The following is a 15159-nucleotide window of genomic DNA, read 5'->3' as shown; positions in this document are numbered from 1 at the left end:
TTGCCCAGTATTTTAATTCTTTCCTTTGAAAATATTGTTTATATTAATTAGTACTATTATTGTTATTATTTTATACAGTCAGTGCTTATGGAGATTTACATAAATTTACCAGTGTTCTTGCTCAGTGTTTTTTTTTTTTTAAGTCTTGGGCTTGCTTTCTGGGATTATTTTTCTTCTTCCTAAAGTACATCATTTAGACATTCTTTTAGTATAGATATGTTGGTAGTAAATACTTATATTTATTTAAGTGTTATTATAATGCCTTTGACCTTGAAAGATAGTTTGTATAGGTATATAATTTTAGTTGGTAGTCATTTTCTTTCCCATATTATTCAGCTATCTTTTGGTTTCCATCATTGAGAAACATATTGCCATTCTAACTGGCATTACTTCAAAGTTACGGATCTTATTCCCTGGCTCTTAAGATTTTTTTTGTCTTTGGTGGTTTTCAGTATTACTATTATTTACCTGGTCTGGATTTAAAAAGAAAATTAATCTTTCTTGGGGTATATTGTGCTTCCTGTAAGTGTGTATTCATTTTTATTATTAATTTTGAAAAATTCTTAGCAATTATTATGATACTTTAAATGTTGTGATTTTTCTATTTTTTGCTTTCTGAAATTTCAGTTGGATATATGTTGAACACAAGTGCTAGACACAAAAGAGTGTATACTGTATATTCCATTAAAGAAAATGCCAAAATAACTAAACTGTTCTATAAATTTAGAAATAGAGATGATGATTTTCTGGGGTGGGAGGGGTCATAGGTTATGACTGGAAGAGGGGGAAGTGGGAATACTTCTAGGTTAATGGTAATATTTATTTTTTAAAAATCTGCCTATTGGTTATACTGGTGTGTTTAGTTTTTTAGCTGTAGGCTATATGCTATGTGTACTTTTCTGTATTTGTATTATATTTAAATAAATAGTTAAATATAAATGTCTTCTTTCACTCAGTGGGACAGCAAAGTACAGGATGATGTTGTCATTAGCAGTGGATTCCGAGTGGGCCCTAGAATGTTGTTCTACTCCTACTCTTACCCCAAGCAGTTACTTATGTTAGTCATACTTTATGGGTTTAATTACAATTTCTGTAAAGAAGTATCCAGGTTTACAGTGCTGGAGAATGCTTTTTTCTCCACACTTGGTTTTAAATGTTAGTTGAGGAGTTTTCCCTAAAACCCAGTTCTTCATTTACTTCCAGTGGAGTGGAAAGTTGAGTTATGTTTCTTGGAGCTTGTTAATTTCATTTTCTGGGGAGAGTGCTGCTACTGCAGTGAAAGAAGGATGAATGAATGAGTTAAGGAATGAATGAATATGAGTGAAAATTTAAGTAGAAGTGGTGAGGGAGCCTCAGGCACAGACAGCTTTGACCCACACTCGTCTCCATACTGGTGACTATTGATATAAAGAACAAACAACAGCCTTGTGACTCTTGGCTTGCATATTTATTTGTGGGGGTAGTGGTTACTGCCTTTTGACACTTGGCCTTTGTCTTTTCTTGGGAAATATTTTATGGATTTAGTCATTATGAATAATAAGTAATGCATATATATAGACAGTGATTCCCTATGTGAACAGCACCATCTCATTCTGTATGTAATATCTTTAGAAGTTTGCTTTGCATTTAAGCGAAAGGGAGGGAGGAGGGGAGATAGTGAGACAGACTCCTCTATGTGCCCCAACCGGAATCCACCCGGCAACCCCTTTCTTGGGCTGATGCTGTAATTAGTTGAGCTATTTTTAGCACCTGAGGCTCTTCTGAGCCATCCTCAGTGCCTGGGGCTGGTGTTGGAACCAATAAACCACTGGCTGTGGGAGGGGAAAGGGGAGAGAAGGGGAAGAGGGAGAGAAGTGAGAGAGGGAGGAGGAGAGAAGCAGATGATTGCTTCTCTATTGAATCCAGGCCATCCATATGCTGGGCTGATGATTTATCCACTGAGCCAAGCTAGCCAGGGCAGTCAGATACTATTTTAAACTCTTGGGGAAATAATCATTTTCGGCAGGCAGAATCAAAGTGTGTCAGTTGGAGGAATCCAAAATGATAATAGTAAAATTTTAGAGACTTAAGCAATATGTTCTTGAGTTTTGAGGGGGCAGTTTTTGGAACATAGCGCCTCATGCATTAGCTTTAGAGCCCTGCACAGATGGGTCAGAATAGAAAAATCCTTAGTAATAATGGTAATCCAAACTGTCAAACTTAAGGGTATTTTTTTTGCAGGTTTTTTTTTTTTTTTTTTTTTTTTTACAGAGACAGAATCAGAGAGAGGGATAAACAGGGACAGACAGACAGGAATGAGGAGAGATGAAAAGCATCAATCATCAGTTTTTCGTTGTGACACTGTAAAGCCAGTAGCCACGGCCACCATCACAGCAGCCTGGCCCATGCAGGTTCACATTGGATTCGGACAGTTGGTAAAGAAACAAAGGAGCCAGAAACTGGTGGGCCATCATCTTTAATCCTAGCTTGCACCCGGCGGGCAAGTAAAAACACACACTGGGCTCCAAAACCCACTCACATTCAGTGCTCATAAAGCTACTGACTTATCGGAGTTTCCTAGAATCAAAGGTTCCTAGCTCACCAGACTTATTCACCTCTGTTCCCCATCTCCTTCCTTCTCCCTGCACAAACTCTGCACAAACTGACTTCTCACTCAACACTCTGCCATCTTGGCTGCTTCTCCTGGCCTCCTCCACATGGCCTTTCTCTGCTCTCTGCTCTCTTTTCTCATGTTAATCTCAGGAACCAAGAGAGCAAGCTCCCGTTCTGCCCCCACTTTATAGTGTAGAAATCAAAATCTTTAATCAAATATACAAAATAGGGGAAGTCTCTAATACAAAGTCACTTATCTGAGGCATGATGGGATTGTACCACTCCACATCAAAAAGGGTGGGAAAGGCTTAGTCCTAAAACCAAGCCCCAGGCTACAGGGATCCTGCCTGCCCACAGCCCGCCCCCAACACACCTTAACATCACCTGGGCAACGACTTCCACGTGGGCAGCGCCATCTTTAACAAAGTGAGCATAATATATTTTATCTGCCCAACAGACACTTTAGTTGTTCATTGATTGCTCTCTCATATGTGCCTTGACTGGAGGCTCTTGCTGAGCCTGTGACCCCTTGCTCAAGCCAGCAACCTTTGGGCTCAAGCCAGTGACCATGAGGTCATGTTTATGAGCCCATGCTCAAGCCGGATAACCCCGTGCTCAAGCTGGTAACCTTAAGGTTTTGAACCTGTGTCCTCAGAATCCCAGGCCGATGCTCTATTCACTGCACCACAGCATCAATGGGGTTTTCAGTGACAACAATAGCTCAAACTGCCAGCAGAAGCTCTCTTCAGATTAATGATGTAGATGTCATCGCTTTTCCTTTTGTAGATGTATTGTTCCATTTGGAAGTCAAGGTTGGTGCCACGTAAGTGGGTTCCTGCTGCAAGGAATTTGAGGACATCCTCCTCCTTCATTTGCAGGTTCTCAAGTGCTCTGGATATTGTGAAAGTTTTCCTTTAAGTTAGGTGGAAACTGAGAACAATGCTGAATGGGCCCCTTTCTGGGTAGTGAGGAAAAGAGAGAACCTTAGGCTTTTAAATATATTTTCTTGTTCTAGCCTTGGGGTAACTTTTTTGAGATAGGCAAAGTAGATAAGAAAAATGTGATTTAGAAAAGTTTAACGATGACTAGAATTTTATGAGCAAAATAAGTAGAACTATGTTTAAATATTTTTCTGACTCTGAGCCCCTCAGTATTTTATTATAATGTAGAAATATCCTGTTAGGTCAGCTATAATTGAAAAACAAAATTTAAAAAATCCTTGTAGCATCCTTAAGCTGTCTTTACTATTCTTCAAACTTATGTGAGAATATGTCATAATTTATAGAATAAAATACTTTTATATACATTATTTTATTTGACTTTCACAAGCACTATAGCTAAGCCTTACAGGTAGGTGAAATTCCAGACCACACAAATTAAACCTTTTTTAAAAATTTTTATTTCTTGATTTCTGTGAGAGGAATGGGGAGGGAGAGAGAGAGTGACAGGAATATTAAGCTGTTCCTGTGTGTGCCCTAACCTGAGATCAAACCAGCAACCTTTGTGCTTCCGGATGGTGCTCTAACCAACTGAGCTATCCTGCCATGGCCTAGGCCACACAAATTATATATTACTGAGTCATAATGTGAATCTAATTTTTTAAATTTTTTATTTCTCCAAAGTGAGAAGCAGGGGTGGGTAGGCAGACAGATAGACTCCTGCATGCACCCTACCGGGATCCACCCAGCAAGCCCACCAGGGGGCAATGCTCTGCCCATCTGGGGCGTTGCTCTGTTTCAACTAGAGCCATTCCAGCACCTGAGGCAGAGGCCACAGAGCCATCCTTAACACCTGGGCCAACCTTTTGCTCCAGTGCAGCCTTGGCTGTGGGAGGGGAAAAGAGAGACAGAGACAGAGGAGAGGGGGAAGCGTGGAGAAGCAGATGGCTGCATCTCCTGTGTGCTCTGGCCTGGAATCGAACCTGGGACTTCCACACGCCAGGCTGACACTCTACCACTGAGCCAACCGGCCAGGGCTGAATCTAGTTTTTATTTTATTTTATTTTTACAGGGACAGAGAGAGGGATAGATAGGGACAGACAGACAGGAACGGGGATGAGAAGCATCAATCATCAGTTTTTTGTTGCGACACCTTAGTTGTTCATTGATTGCTTTCTCATATGTGCCATGACCATGGGGCTACCGCAGACTGAGTAACCCCTTGCTCAAGCCAGCGACCTCGGGTCCAAGCTGGTGAGCTTTTTTTGCTCAAACCAAATGAACCCGCGCTCAAGCTGGCGACCTCAGGGTCTCGAACCTGGGTCTTCATCCCAGTCCGACGCTCTATCAACTGCGCCACCGCCTGGTCAGGCTGAATCTAGTTTTTTGAAATTCATATTTTGTGTGCCTTCCCATGTTTCTTAGTATTGTATAATGTAAACATTCCTTAGAACCTGTTCTCAGGGTGATGACATAAATTTAATAGAACAAATAAATAGAACAAGGACAGTGAAATACATTAGTGTTTCATGGGAACATCATAGCTGCATATACACTGATTTCCCCCTTGGCTCCTGACCTCAAGATAGCCTAATACTTAAGTGTGAATAATGGAGCTAACATACCATAATGCTCAGAGCAGTAGTAATGGTTCACTTGCTACATAGGAAAGGGAGGTTTTTGTGCATTCCAGCAGATTTATTTGCTGCCAGAGCTGAGGATCTACTTGTATTTAGAGATAATAGTCCTTTTAAGTCCGGACAGTAAATGGTATTAAAGTAGATTTCTTTGGTAGATAATGTTTTTCTCTCATGAAAGCATTTTTTTTAAGTCACTGAAATAGTTAGCTACCAGCCAGAAGACCGTCAGTAAATATGTGACAACAGAGTATGTTCTTTCTCTAGTAAAGCCTCTTTTGCTGACCTAATTTCAGTTGACAGTTTTCATCAATTTTAACTCCAAATGAAGTGAACCTTATTGTGAGCCTAAAAATGATGATAATGATACTAATAAGTACTATTTACTTGATTGATTCATTGATTTATTCACCAACTATTTATCTGGTACTTATTAGATAAGGTATTGTGCTGGGTGCTAGGAATGTCTTGTGAGCAATCTGATCTCTTTTCCTTAGTGGTAATCATCAATCCCAGAAAATAGACAATTAAGCAACTAATTACAGTAAAGACTTAGAATTATATAGAGGGAGACTGGGAGAACTATGTGTGGGGAAATCTTCCTAGAGTAAATGAGGCTTAAGAAAAAATCCAAGAATGTATAAAAAGAGCTAAGGAGAGGACTTTCAGGGAGAGCGAACAATAAGTATGAAGACCTGTAGGTGAGTGCCTGACCAGGCGGTGGTGCAGTGGATAGAGTGTCGGGCTGGGTTGTGGAGGACCCAGGTTCGAGACCTCGAGCTCGCCAGCTTGATCACGGGCTCATCTGGTTTGAGCAAGGCTCACCAGCTTGAGCCCAAGGTTGCTGGCTCGAGCAAAGGGTCACTCGGTCTGCTGTAGCCCCCCCAGTCAAGGCACATGTGAGAAATCAATCAATGAACAACAAACGAATCACAGTGAAGAATTGATGCTTCTCATTTCTCTCCCTTCCTGTCTGTCTGTTTCCATTTGTCCCTCTCTGACTCTCTCTGTCTCTGCCACCAAAAAAAAAAAAACAACAAAAAAGAAAAAAAAACCCTGTAGGTGAGTGATAGTGTGGCATGTCTAAGAGATCCATTCCAGCAAGACCGGTGAATTGTGTAAATGGTCCTGAAGAGGAAGGCAGCAGCAGCTAGGTAGTGCCTTGTAGACTACAGAAAAGATTTTAGACTTTATTCATTGAAGAGTTTTAAGAAGAGGAATGACTCAATTTAAATTTACTTCTTGATTGCAGTTTCTGTTTTATTAAATTTACATAGTGTTACCTAGAAAGCATATATTAATTACATGATAATTACATAATATAACATTAAAACTTACGGTAAACAAAACTAAAAGGGATATTAATTACGAGGATGTTACAGGATGATGTTGGCTTATACTAGGGGACACAGCAGTGGAGATAAAGTGAAATTGATGATAAAAGACAGCTATTTTGCCGGTAGAATTGATAAGGCTTGATGAATAATTGGATGTGTAGAGTGAGCGAAAGTGAATAATCAAGAGTGACTATGGGTTTGATGTGTTGTCGCTGAAGTGGAAAACAGGAGGAGTGTGACTGAGTAGCGGCAAGTTGAATTTTTAGACATGGTAAGGACAAGATAGTTACAGATACAGCTATAGAGCTCAGGAGAGACCTGGGATGGAGATACAATTCGGTAGTCATCTGTAGAATTTATATAGAGAGGAGAGTTTCTAGGCAGAGCTTTAAGGACAACCAACTTTTAAGGGTCTAAGGTTATGAAGGAGGAGCTTGCAAAGGTGTTTGAGTAGTGTTTTCAGAGATAAGAGGAGAAACAGGAGTTGTGTTTTCATGGAAAGAAAATTGAAGACTGAAGAATGAATGATTCTGTCAGATTCTGCTGAGCAGTCAAGAAAAAAAATAAAAGAAATGATGGACTCAAAATGCAGTGGAGGTTCTTTACATGGAGACTACTGGTAACCTGGGAAGAATGGTTTAAATGGGATGTAAGATCTGGGGATATTTGGAGTGCATTGAAGGGTGAATTGGAAGTGAAAATTTGGAGACAGGGAATATAGACAACTAATTCAAGAATTGTGGCTGTTCATTATGGAAGAAAGTATGTCAGTTCCTCAAAAAATTAAGAATAGAACTACCATATGACACAGCAATCCTTCTACTGGGTATCTAGCCAAAAAACTTGAAAACATTGGTTTGCAAAGTCACATGCTCTCCCCCCCCCCCCCCCCATTCATCGCAGCATTACTCACAGTGGCCAAGACATGGAAACAACCAAAGTGTCCTTCGATAGAGTATTGGATAAAGAAGATGTGGTATATATACCACAATGGAATACTACTCAGTCATAAGAAATGATGACATAGTGACATTTTACAACTACATGATAGGCCTTGAGAACATTATACTAAGTGAAATAATTAAATCAGAAAAAGCTTTCACACATAGGTAGGATGTGAAAATGAGACTCATGGATATAGATAAAAGTGAAGTGGTTACCAGCGAGAAGGGAATAAATATGGACAAATATATGGTGATGCAAAATGATTTAACTTTGGGTGATTGGCACACAACACAATCAGTTCAAATGCTATAGAAATGTATACCTGAAATCTATACTCTTATTGATCAATGTCACCCCATTAAATTTAATTTTCTAAATAAAAAATTTTAAAAAAGTGTGACTGAAGGGAAAAAAACAGATAAGGGAGTGGTTGTAGATGGGTGTATAGTAATTAAGGAAAAAATTTCACCCCCTTATTCCAAGGTGGGATAGATATGAATATGTTCAAAATACTGATTGGAAGCTAATGGAAGATTGTGAAGAATATGGAGAATCAAGGGATAACTAGTAGATCATAGAAGGCCTAATGGAACAGGCTTCACCTGATGTTGTAATGTATTGTCAGATATTATCATCCTAGTTTCTAAGAGAAAGTGATGATTCAGAGAATTTAGTTATTTGCCTAAATGATATTGCTCTTATCTTAGCTAAGCTTTCTGATTGTGAAGCTTTTCTCCACAACTTGCTATGAATATTCCCTGGGAAAGGGAGGATTGGGAAATCATTATTACTTGGATTACCTTTATCTGATTGGAGACTACTTCTTATTCCATTGCCTTAGGTCTGTCTATGGTACCAGAGAGCTTGGTACAGAATGTACTGATCTGGAGCCCTGGGCATCAATCTTGCAGATGCAGGCTTTTGTGTAGGTGCAAGGCCTGGGAAAGGGGGGCTGAAGGGATGGACTTCCATAGATGCATTTCTCTGTCTATACAGGGGTTCAGGGAGGGGCACATATGCATTTTATAGACTTTTTATTATTGCCCCCAAATATAATCCACCATGTTATCCATTTCACCTATTCAAGAATCCAAAACTGTCATGTAGATTCAAAGAACAATATTCCCAGTTTTATATAGATTGTTTCAGAAAGTACAAAAGGAGGAAACCCTTCTAGCACATTTTATGAGGCCTGTATAATCATGATGCCAAAACTGATAAGGTCAGTTTGAGAAGAGGAAGTACATAGGTCTGTCTTAGTTATTAACATAGGAGCAAAAATTCAAAATAAAAGCCTCCAGAACTACATGATTTTATTAAAATTATATAATATGTAAATAAGAAATAATGCCAATTTTATGCAAATTCTTTCAGAAAATAGAGGAGGAAGGAATACTTCCCAGCTAATTTTAGAAGGCCAGTGTAATTGTGATACCAAAATCTGACAAATGCAATTATAATAAAAGAAAATTAGAAATCATTATCTCTTATGAAAACAGGTACAAAGAAATATTAGCAAATGAATCTAGCAACATATTTGACAAAGTTGGAGTTAAGTAAAAAATTCAGGATTAGTCTAATATTAGAAAGTCAATCACTGTAATTCACATGAACAGAATAGAGGAGAAAAACCATGATCAAGAAAGTACTTGATAAAATCAATACCCATTCATGATAAAAACTATAAAAAATTGGGAATAGAAGGGAACTTTATCAACTTGATAAAAATTACCTATGGAATACCTACAGCTAACATAATATTTAGTGGTAAAACATGGAACTTTTTCTCTATGATTAGGAGAAACAGGTAAGGATGTTTACTGCAGTCTTAGAAAGTGGAAAGAAGTAAAACTCAAAGTATTATGATATCACTTCTTCTAAATTGGCCTGTAATCCCAGCAGGCATTTTGGTAATAATTAATAATCTAATTCTAAAATTTATGTGGAAATACTAGGAATTTAGAATATTCAAAACAATCTTGAAAAAGAATATAAAGTTAAAGGGCTACATTGACTGACTTCAAAACTTAATATAAATCGCCCTGGCTGGTTGGCTCAGCGGTAGAGCATCAGCCTGGCATGCAGGGGGACCTGGGTTCGATTCCCAGCCAGGGCACATAGGAGAAGCGCCCATTTGCTTCTCCACCCCCACCTCCCCATCCTTCCTCTCTGTCTCTCTCTTCCCCTCCTGCAGCCAAGGCTCCATTGGAGCAAAGATGGCCCGGGCGCTGGGATAGCTCCTTGGCCTCTGCCCCAGGCGCTAGAGTGGCTATGGTCGCGGCAGAGCGACGCCCTAGAGGGGCAGAGCATCGCCCCCTGGTGGGCAGAGCGTCGCCCCCTGGTGGGCGTGCCGGGTGGATCCCGGTCGGGCGCATGCGGGAGTCTGTCTGACTGTCTCTCCCCGTTTCCAGCTTCAGAAAAATACAAAAAAAAAACAAAACACAAACAAACGAAAAAAAACTTAATATAAATCTACAGAATTATAGTGTGGTACCAGCATAGAGTGGAAAAATAGAAAAATAGATTGATTCAATGAAGTAGATAGCCCAGAAATAGCTTATTCTATTATAATTTGATTTTCAGCAAAGGTGCGAAAGACATCTGTTGAGGAAAAGATAGTATTTTCAATGAGTGGTGCTGGAATAAGTTGATATCCATGTGAATAAAAGAACCATAACTTTATCTCACATATTACCATAAAATTAATTCAGAGAAATCATAAATCTAAACATAGAGGCTAAACCAATAAAACTTCTAGAAATAAAATAAGGGAAAATATTTTTTTGTCCTTGGCATGAACAAAGGTTTCTTCGATAAAGATACTAAAAGTATTAATTGTTAAGAAATATCTACAAATTGACGTTTATCAAAATTAAAAACTTTTAACATTTTTTTTTTTTTTTGTATTCCTCTGAAGCCAGAAACCGGGAGAGACAGTCAGACTCCCGCATGCGCCCCACCAGGATCCACCCGGCACGCCCACCAGGGGGCGACGCTCTGCCCACCAGGGAGCGATGCTCTGCCCCTCCAGGGCGTTCCTCTGCTGCGACCAGAGCCACTCCAGCGCCTGGGGCAGAGGCCAAGGAGCCATCCCCAGCGCCCCCGCTATCTTTGCTCCAACGGAGCCTCGCTGCGGGAGGGAAGAGAGAGACAGAGAGGAAGGAGAGGGGGAGGGGTGGAGAAGCAAATGGGCGCCTCTCCTGTGTGCCCCGGTCGGGAAATCGAACCTGAGACCTCCACACGCCAGGCCGTCGCTCTACCACTAAGCTAACTGGCCAGGGCCAAAATTAAAAACTTTTAATTAATCTTAAACATTACTAATAAGTTTACTTGGCAAGCCAGACTGGGAGAAAATATTTATCAAACGTATCTATCAAAAGACATGTATCTAGACTGACCAAGTGATGGTGCAGTGGATAGAGTGTCAGACTGGGATGCTGAGGACCCAGGTTCAAAACCCTGAGGTCGCCAGCTTGAACCCTGACTTACCCGACTTGAGCATGGGCTCGCCAGTTTGAGTGCAGTGGTTGCATGGTTCCTGGCTTGTGCAAAGAGTTACTGGCTTGGCTGGAGCCCCCTGGTCAAGGCATGTATAAGAAACAATTAGTAAAAAAAAGCACGAAAAAGTGCTGCAACTATGAGTTGATACTCTCATCTTCTCCCTGTCTCGCAAAAAATAAAAATAAGAAATAAATAAAAAGAAGAATGGAAATAAAAACCAATGAGATACTGCTACACCCTTAATAGAATGGCTAAAATTTAAAATACTGATGACATATATTGGTGTGAATATAAAGCAATTGGAATTCTTGGGATGAATTTAGAGCAATTTTTATATTATTAATGAGTGTAACATAATAGCTGGAATGTGGAACAATTGAAACTCTTGTACATTCATGGGAGTGTACCATGGTATAATCTTAAAAAGTATAGTAGTTTCTTCCTTTTAAGTTAAATTTTTCCATTGATTTGAGAGAGAGAGAAGCATCGACTTGTTCTACTTAGTAGTGTTTCATTGGATGCCTCTTGTATGTGCTCTGAGGGTTGAACTTGTTACCTCAGCTGTTTTGGGACAATACTCTGTCCAGTGAGCCATCTGACCACAGGGCCTAGAAATTTCTTTTTTTTTTTTTTTAAATTTTTTAAATTGATTTTAGAAAGAAGGAGGAAGAGAGTGATATCGTAGTTGCTTCACTTTAGTCGTTCATTGATTGCTTCTTGTGTGTGTGTGTGTGTGTGTGTGTGACAGAGACAGAGAGAGAGAGAGACAGAGAGAGGAACTGACAGACTGGAAGAGAGAGAGAGAGATGAGAAGCATCAATTCTTTATTGCGGCCCCCTAGTTTCTCAGTGATTGCTTTCTCATATGTGCCTTGACCGGGGGTGCTACAGCTGACTGAGTGACCCCTAGCTCAAGCCAGGGACCTTGGATTCAAGATGGTTGGCCTTGCTCAAACCAGATGAGCCAGTGCTCAAACTGGTGATGTCGAGGTTTCAAACCTGGTTCCTCTGTGTCCCAGTCTGACGCTCTATCCACTGTGCCACTGCCTAGTCAGGCTCTTGTATGTGTCTTGATTGGGCAAGCCCATGTTTTGAAATGGTAACCTCAGTGTTTCAGGTTGATGATGCTCTATTCATTGCACCACTACATAGGTCAGGCTAGTAGTTTCCTTTTTTATTTTTTTTTAGGCTAGTAGTTTCTTTTTTTTTTTTGTATTTTTCTGAAGCTGGAAACGGGGAGAGACAGTCAGACAGACTCCCGCATGCGTCCGACCGGGATCCACCCGGCACGCCCACCAGGGGCGACGCTCTGCCCCTCCGGGCCTCGCTGTGCTGCGACCAGAGCCACTCTAGCGCCTGGGGCAGAGGCCAAAGAACCATCCCCAGCACCCGGGCCATCTTTGCTTCAATGGAGCCTCGGCTGCGGGAGGGGAAGAGAGAGACAGAGAGGAAGGAGGGGGGGGGTGGAGAAGCAAATGGGCGCTTCTCCTATGTGCCCTGGCCGGGAATCGAACCCTGGTTCCCCGCACGCCAGGCCGACGCTCTACCACTGAGCCAACCGGCCAGGGCCTAGGCTAGTAGTTTCTTATAAAACTAAACATATACCTGTCCTATAACTCAGCAATTCCACTCTTAGGTATTTACTAAGACAAATGAAACACAGGTATTAAAAGATTTGCACAGGCCTGACCAGGCTGTGGCGCAGTGGATAGAGCATCGGACTGGGATGCGGAAGGACCTCGGTTCGAGACCCCCGAGGTTGCTAGCTTGAGCGCGAGCTCATCTGGCTTGAGCAAAAAAAAAAAAAAAGCGCACCAGCTTGGATACAAGGTCACTGGCTTGAGCAAGGGGGTTACTCGGTCTGCTGAAGGCCCGCAGTCAAGGCACATATGAGAAAGCAATCAATGAACAACTAAGGAGTCCCAATGAAAAACTGAGGTTTGATGCTTCTCATCTCTCTCCGTTCCTGTCTGTCTATCCCTCTCTCTGACTCTCTCTCTTTTCCTGTTAAAAAAAAAAAAAAAAAAAAAAAGCCTGACCAGTCAGTGGCGCAGTGAATAGAGTGTCGGACTGGGATACAGAGAACCCAGGTTTCAGACCCCGAGGTCGCCAGCTTGAGCGCAGGCTCATCTGGTTTGAGCAAAAAGCCCACCAGCTTGAACCCAAGGTCGCTGGCTCCATCAAGGGGTTACCCGGTCTGCTGAAGGTCTGCGGTCAAGGCACATACGAGAAAGCAATCAATGAACAGCTAAGGTGTTGCAACACGCAATGAAAAACTAATGATTGATGCTTCTCATCTCTCTCCGTTCCTGTCTGTCTGTCCCTGTCTATCCCTCTCTCTGACTCACTCTCTGTCTCTGCAAAAAAAAAAAAAAAAAAAAGAGAGAGATTTGCACAGGAATGTTAATACCTCAAAACTGTAAATAACCCAAAGGTTTACTAGTAGGAGAGAGGATAAACAAACTGGTATATTCACATGATTGGATAGTGCTGCTATCATATGCAACAACATAGTGAAAGAAGCCTTCTGTAAAAAGGTTCATACTTGTATATTCCATTCATATGAAGTTCTGGAGCAGGCATGATTAGACTATGGTGAAAAAATGGGAATAGTATTTGCTTAGTGAGGGAATATTGGTTTGTTGAGGATTTACAAAGAAAGGACAGGGTGGAACTTTCTGGACTGATGGGCGTGTTTTATAGTTTAATAGGGATTTGAGTTACCTGAGTATATACGTTTATCAAATTAATCTATTACCACACTTAACTCTGTGAAATGGGGAGCCATTTGAGAGCTTTGAGCAGGAGTGCTGTGATCTAACTCACCTTTCAAAGAATCACTTTATTATGTTGATAATAGACTATAGAGGGATAAAGGTAGAAGCAGGAATGGGGATATTAGTTAGGAGATGGTCGAGGCATGAACTATGGTGTAATACCAGAAACTAACAGGGTTTTTCATAACTCATTTAGCAGAAAAACTTGATCTAATTCAAACTTTTCTAGTGACAAAATTGAACTGACATTCTTTAGAGTTTTTATATTTACTGTGGCTCTTATACATTTTGCTACAGAAATTTTAATGTATTTAATGTATTTTGTTGTTGCCCTAGTCTTTTTTTGGGTGTTGTATAATATATAATACATATTTGCTCTTACTTTAATACCAACTGCAGATTTAACGAACCGCGGACAGAAAACAGTATTTTCCATTTATGGGAATCCATGGATGTGGAGGACTAACTGTATGCATTGTTAGAATCTATATGTCATTTTATATAAGGGACTTGAGCATCCATGGATTTTGGTATCTGTGGGGAGTCCTGAAACTAATCCTCTACAGATACCAAGGGACAACTGTAAATTTTTGGAAGTCAGAAGTTATACACGGATTTTAAAAAAAGATTTTGTTTATTGATTTTACATAGAGAGGAGGTAGGTAGTGAGAAGTTATCAGCTCATAGTTGCTTCACTTTCACTGAGCATTGCTTGCTTGTCATATGTGCTTTGACTGGGTGCAAGCCCAGGGTTTTGAACGAGCGACCGCAGTGTTCCAGGTTGATGCTCTATCCACTGTGCGACCGCAGGCCAGGCTATACATGAGTTTTTGACTGTGTGAGTTTTGGTGCCCCAATCCTCACTTTGTTCAAGGGTTAAGTGTACATCCACTTAGGCGAATTTCCACAATTATAATGTTGATTGATATTAGTGGATGAATACATACACTTTGAAACTGTGTATATATACTTTAAAAACAAAACATAATTAATGAATATATGTAATAAAATATAATGACATACATGGAAAAGATAAGCAAAAATTAAGAATAGTTGTTAAGTAGGGATAGTGGGATGTGGGACTTGATAGATTTAAAAACAAGTCACAGGGGCCCCAACTGTTTTTGTAAGGATTCTTTTTCATGCCAGTGGTATGTATAGTCATCTCTTTATTTTATTATTTCCTGTACATATTTATTTGCCTGAAATGTTTTCTAATTAAAAAATAAATCTCGGCGCTGGCCAGTTGGCTCAGTGGTAGAGTGTCGGCCTGGCATGCAGGAGTCCCAGGTTCGGTTCCCGGTCAGGGCACACAGGAGAAGCGCCCATCTGCTTCTCCACCCCTGCCCCTCTCCTTCCTCTCTGACTCTCTCTTCCCCTCCCACAGCCAAGGCTCCACTGGAGCAAAGTTGGCCCAGGCGCTGAGGATGGCT

The 15159-nt window shown here is 40.7% G+C and overlaps 1 protein-coding gene across 6 annotated transcripts in view; it reads left to right on the top strand.

Moving 5' to 3' along the window:
• Positions 1 to 15159, top strand: part of MAST2 (microtubule associated serine/threonine kinase 2) — a 214924-nt gene that overhangs the window by 82581 nt on the left and 117184 nt on the right. The gene's annotated exons all lie outside the window — the stretch shown is intronic.

Source organism: Saccopteryx bilineata, chromosome 3 (genome assembly GCF_036850765.1).
Source record: "Saccopteryx bilineata isolate mSacBil1 chromosome 3, mSacBil1_pri_phased_curated, whole genome shotgun sequence".
In the NCBI taxonomy this organism is placed as follows: Eukaryota; Metazoa; Chordata; class Mammalia; order Chiroptera; family Emballonuridae; genus Saccopteryx; species Saccopteryx bilineata.
This window is presented reverse-complemented; position numbering and strand designations above follow the sequence as displayed.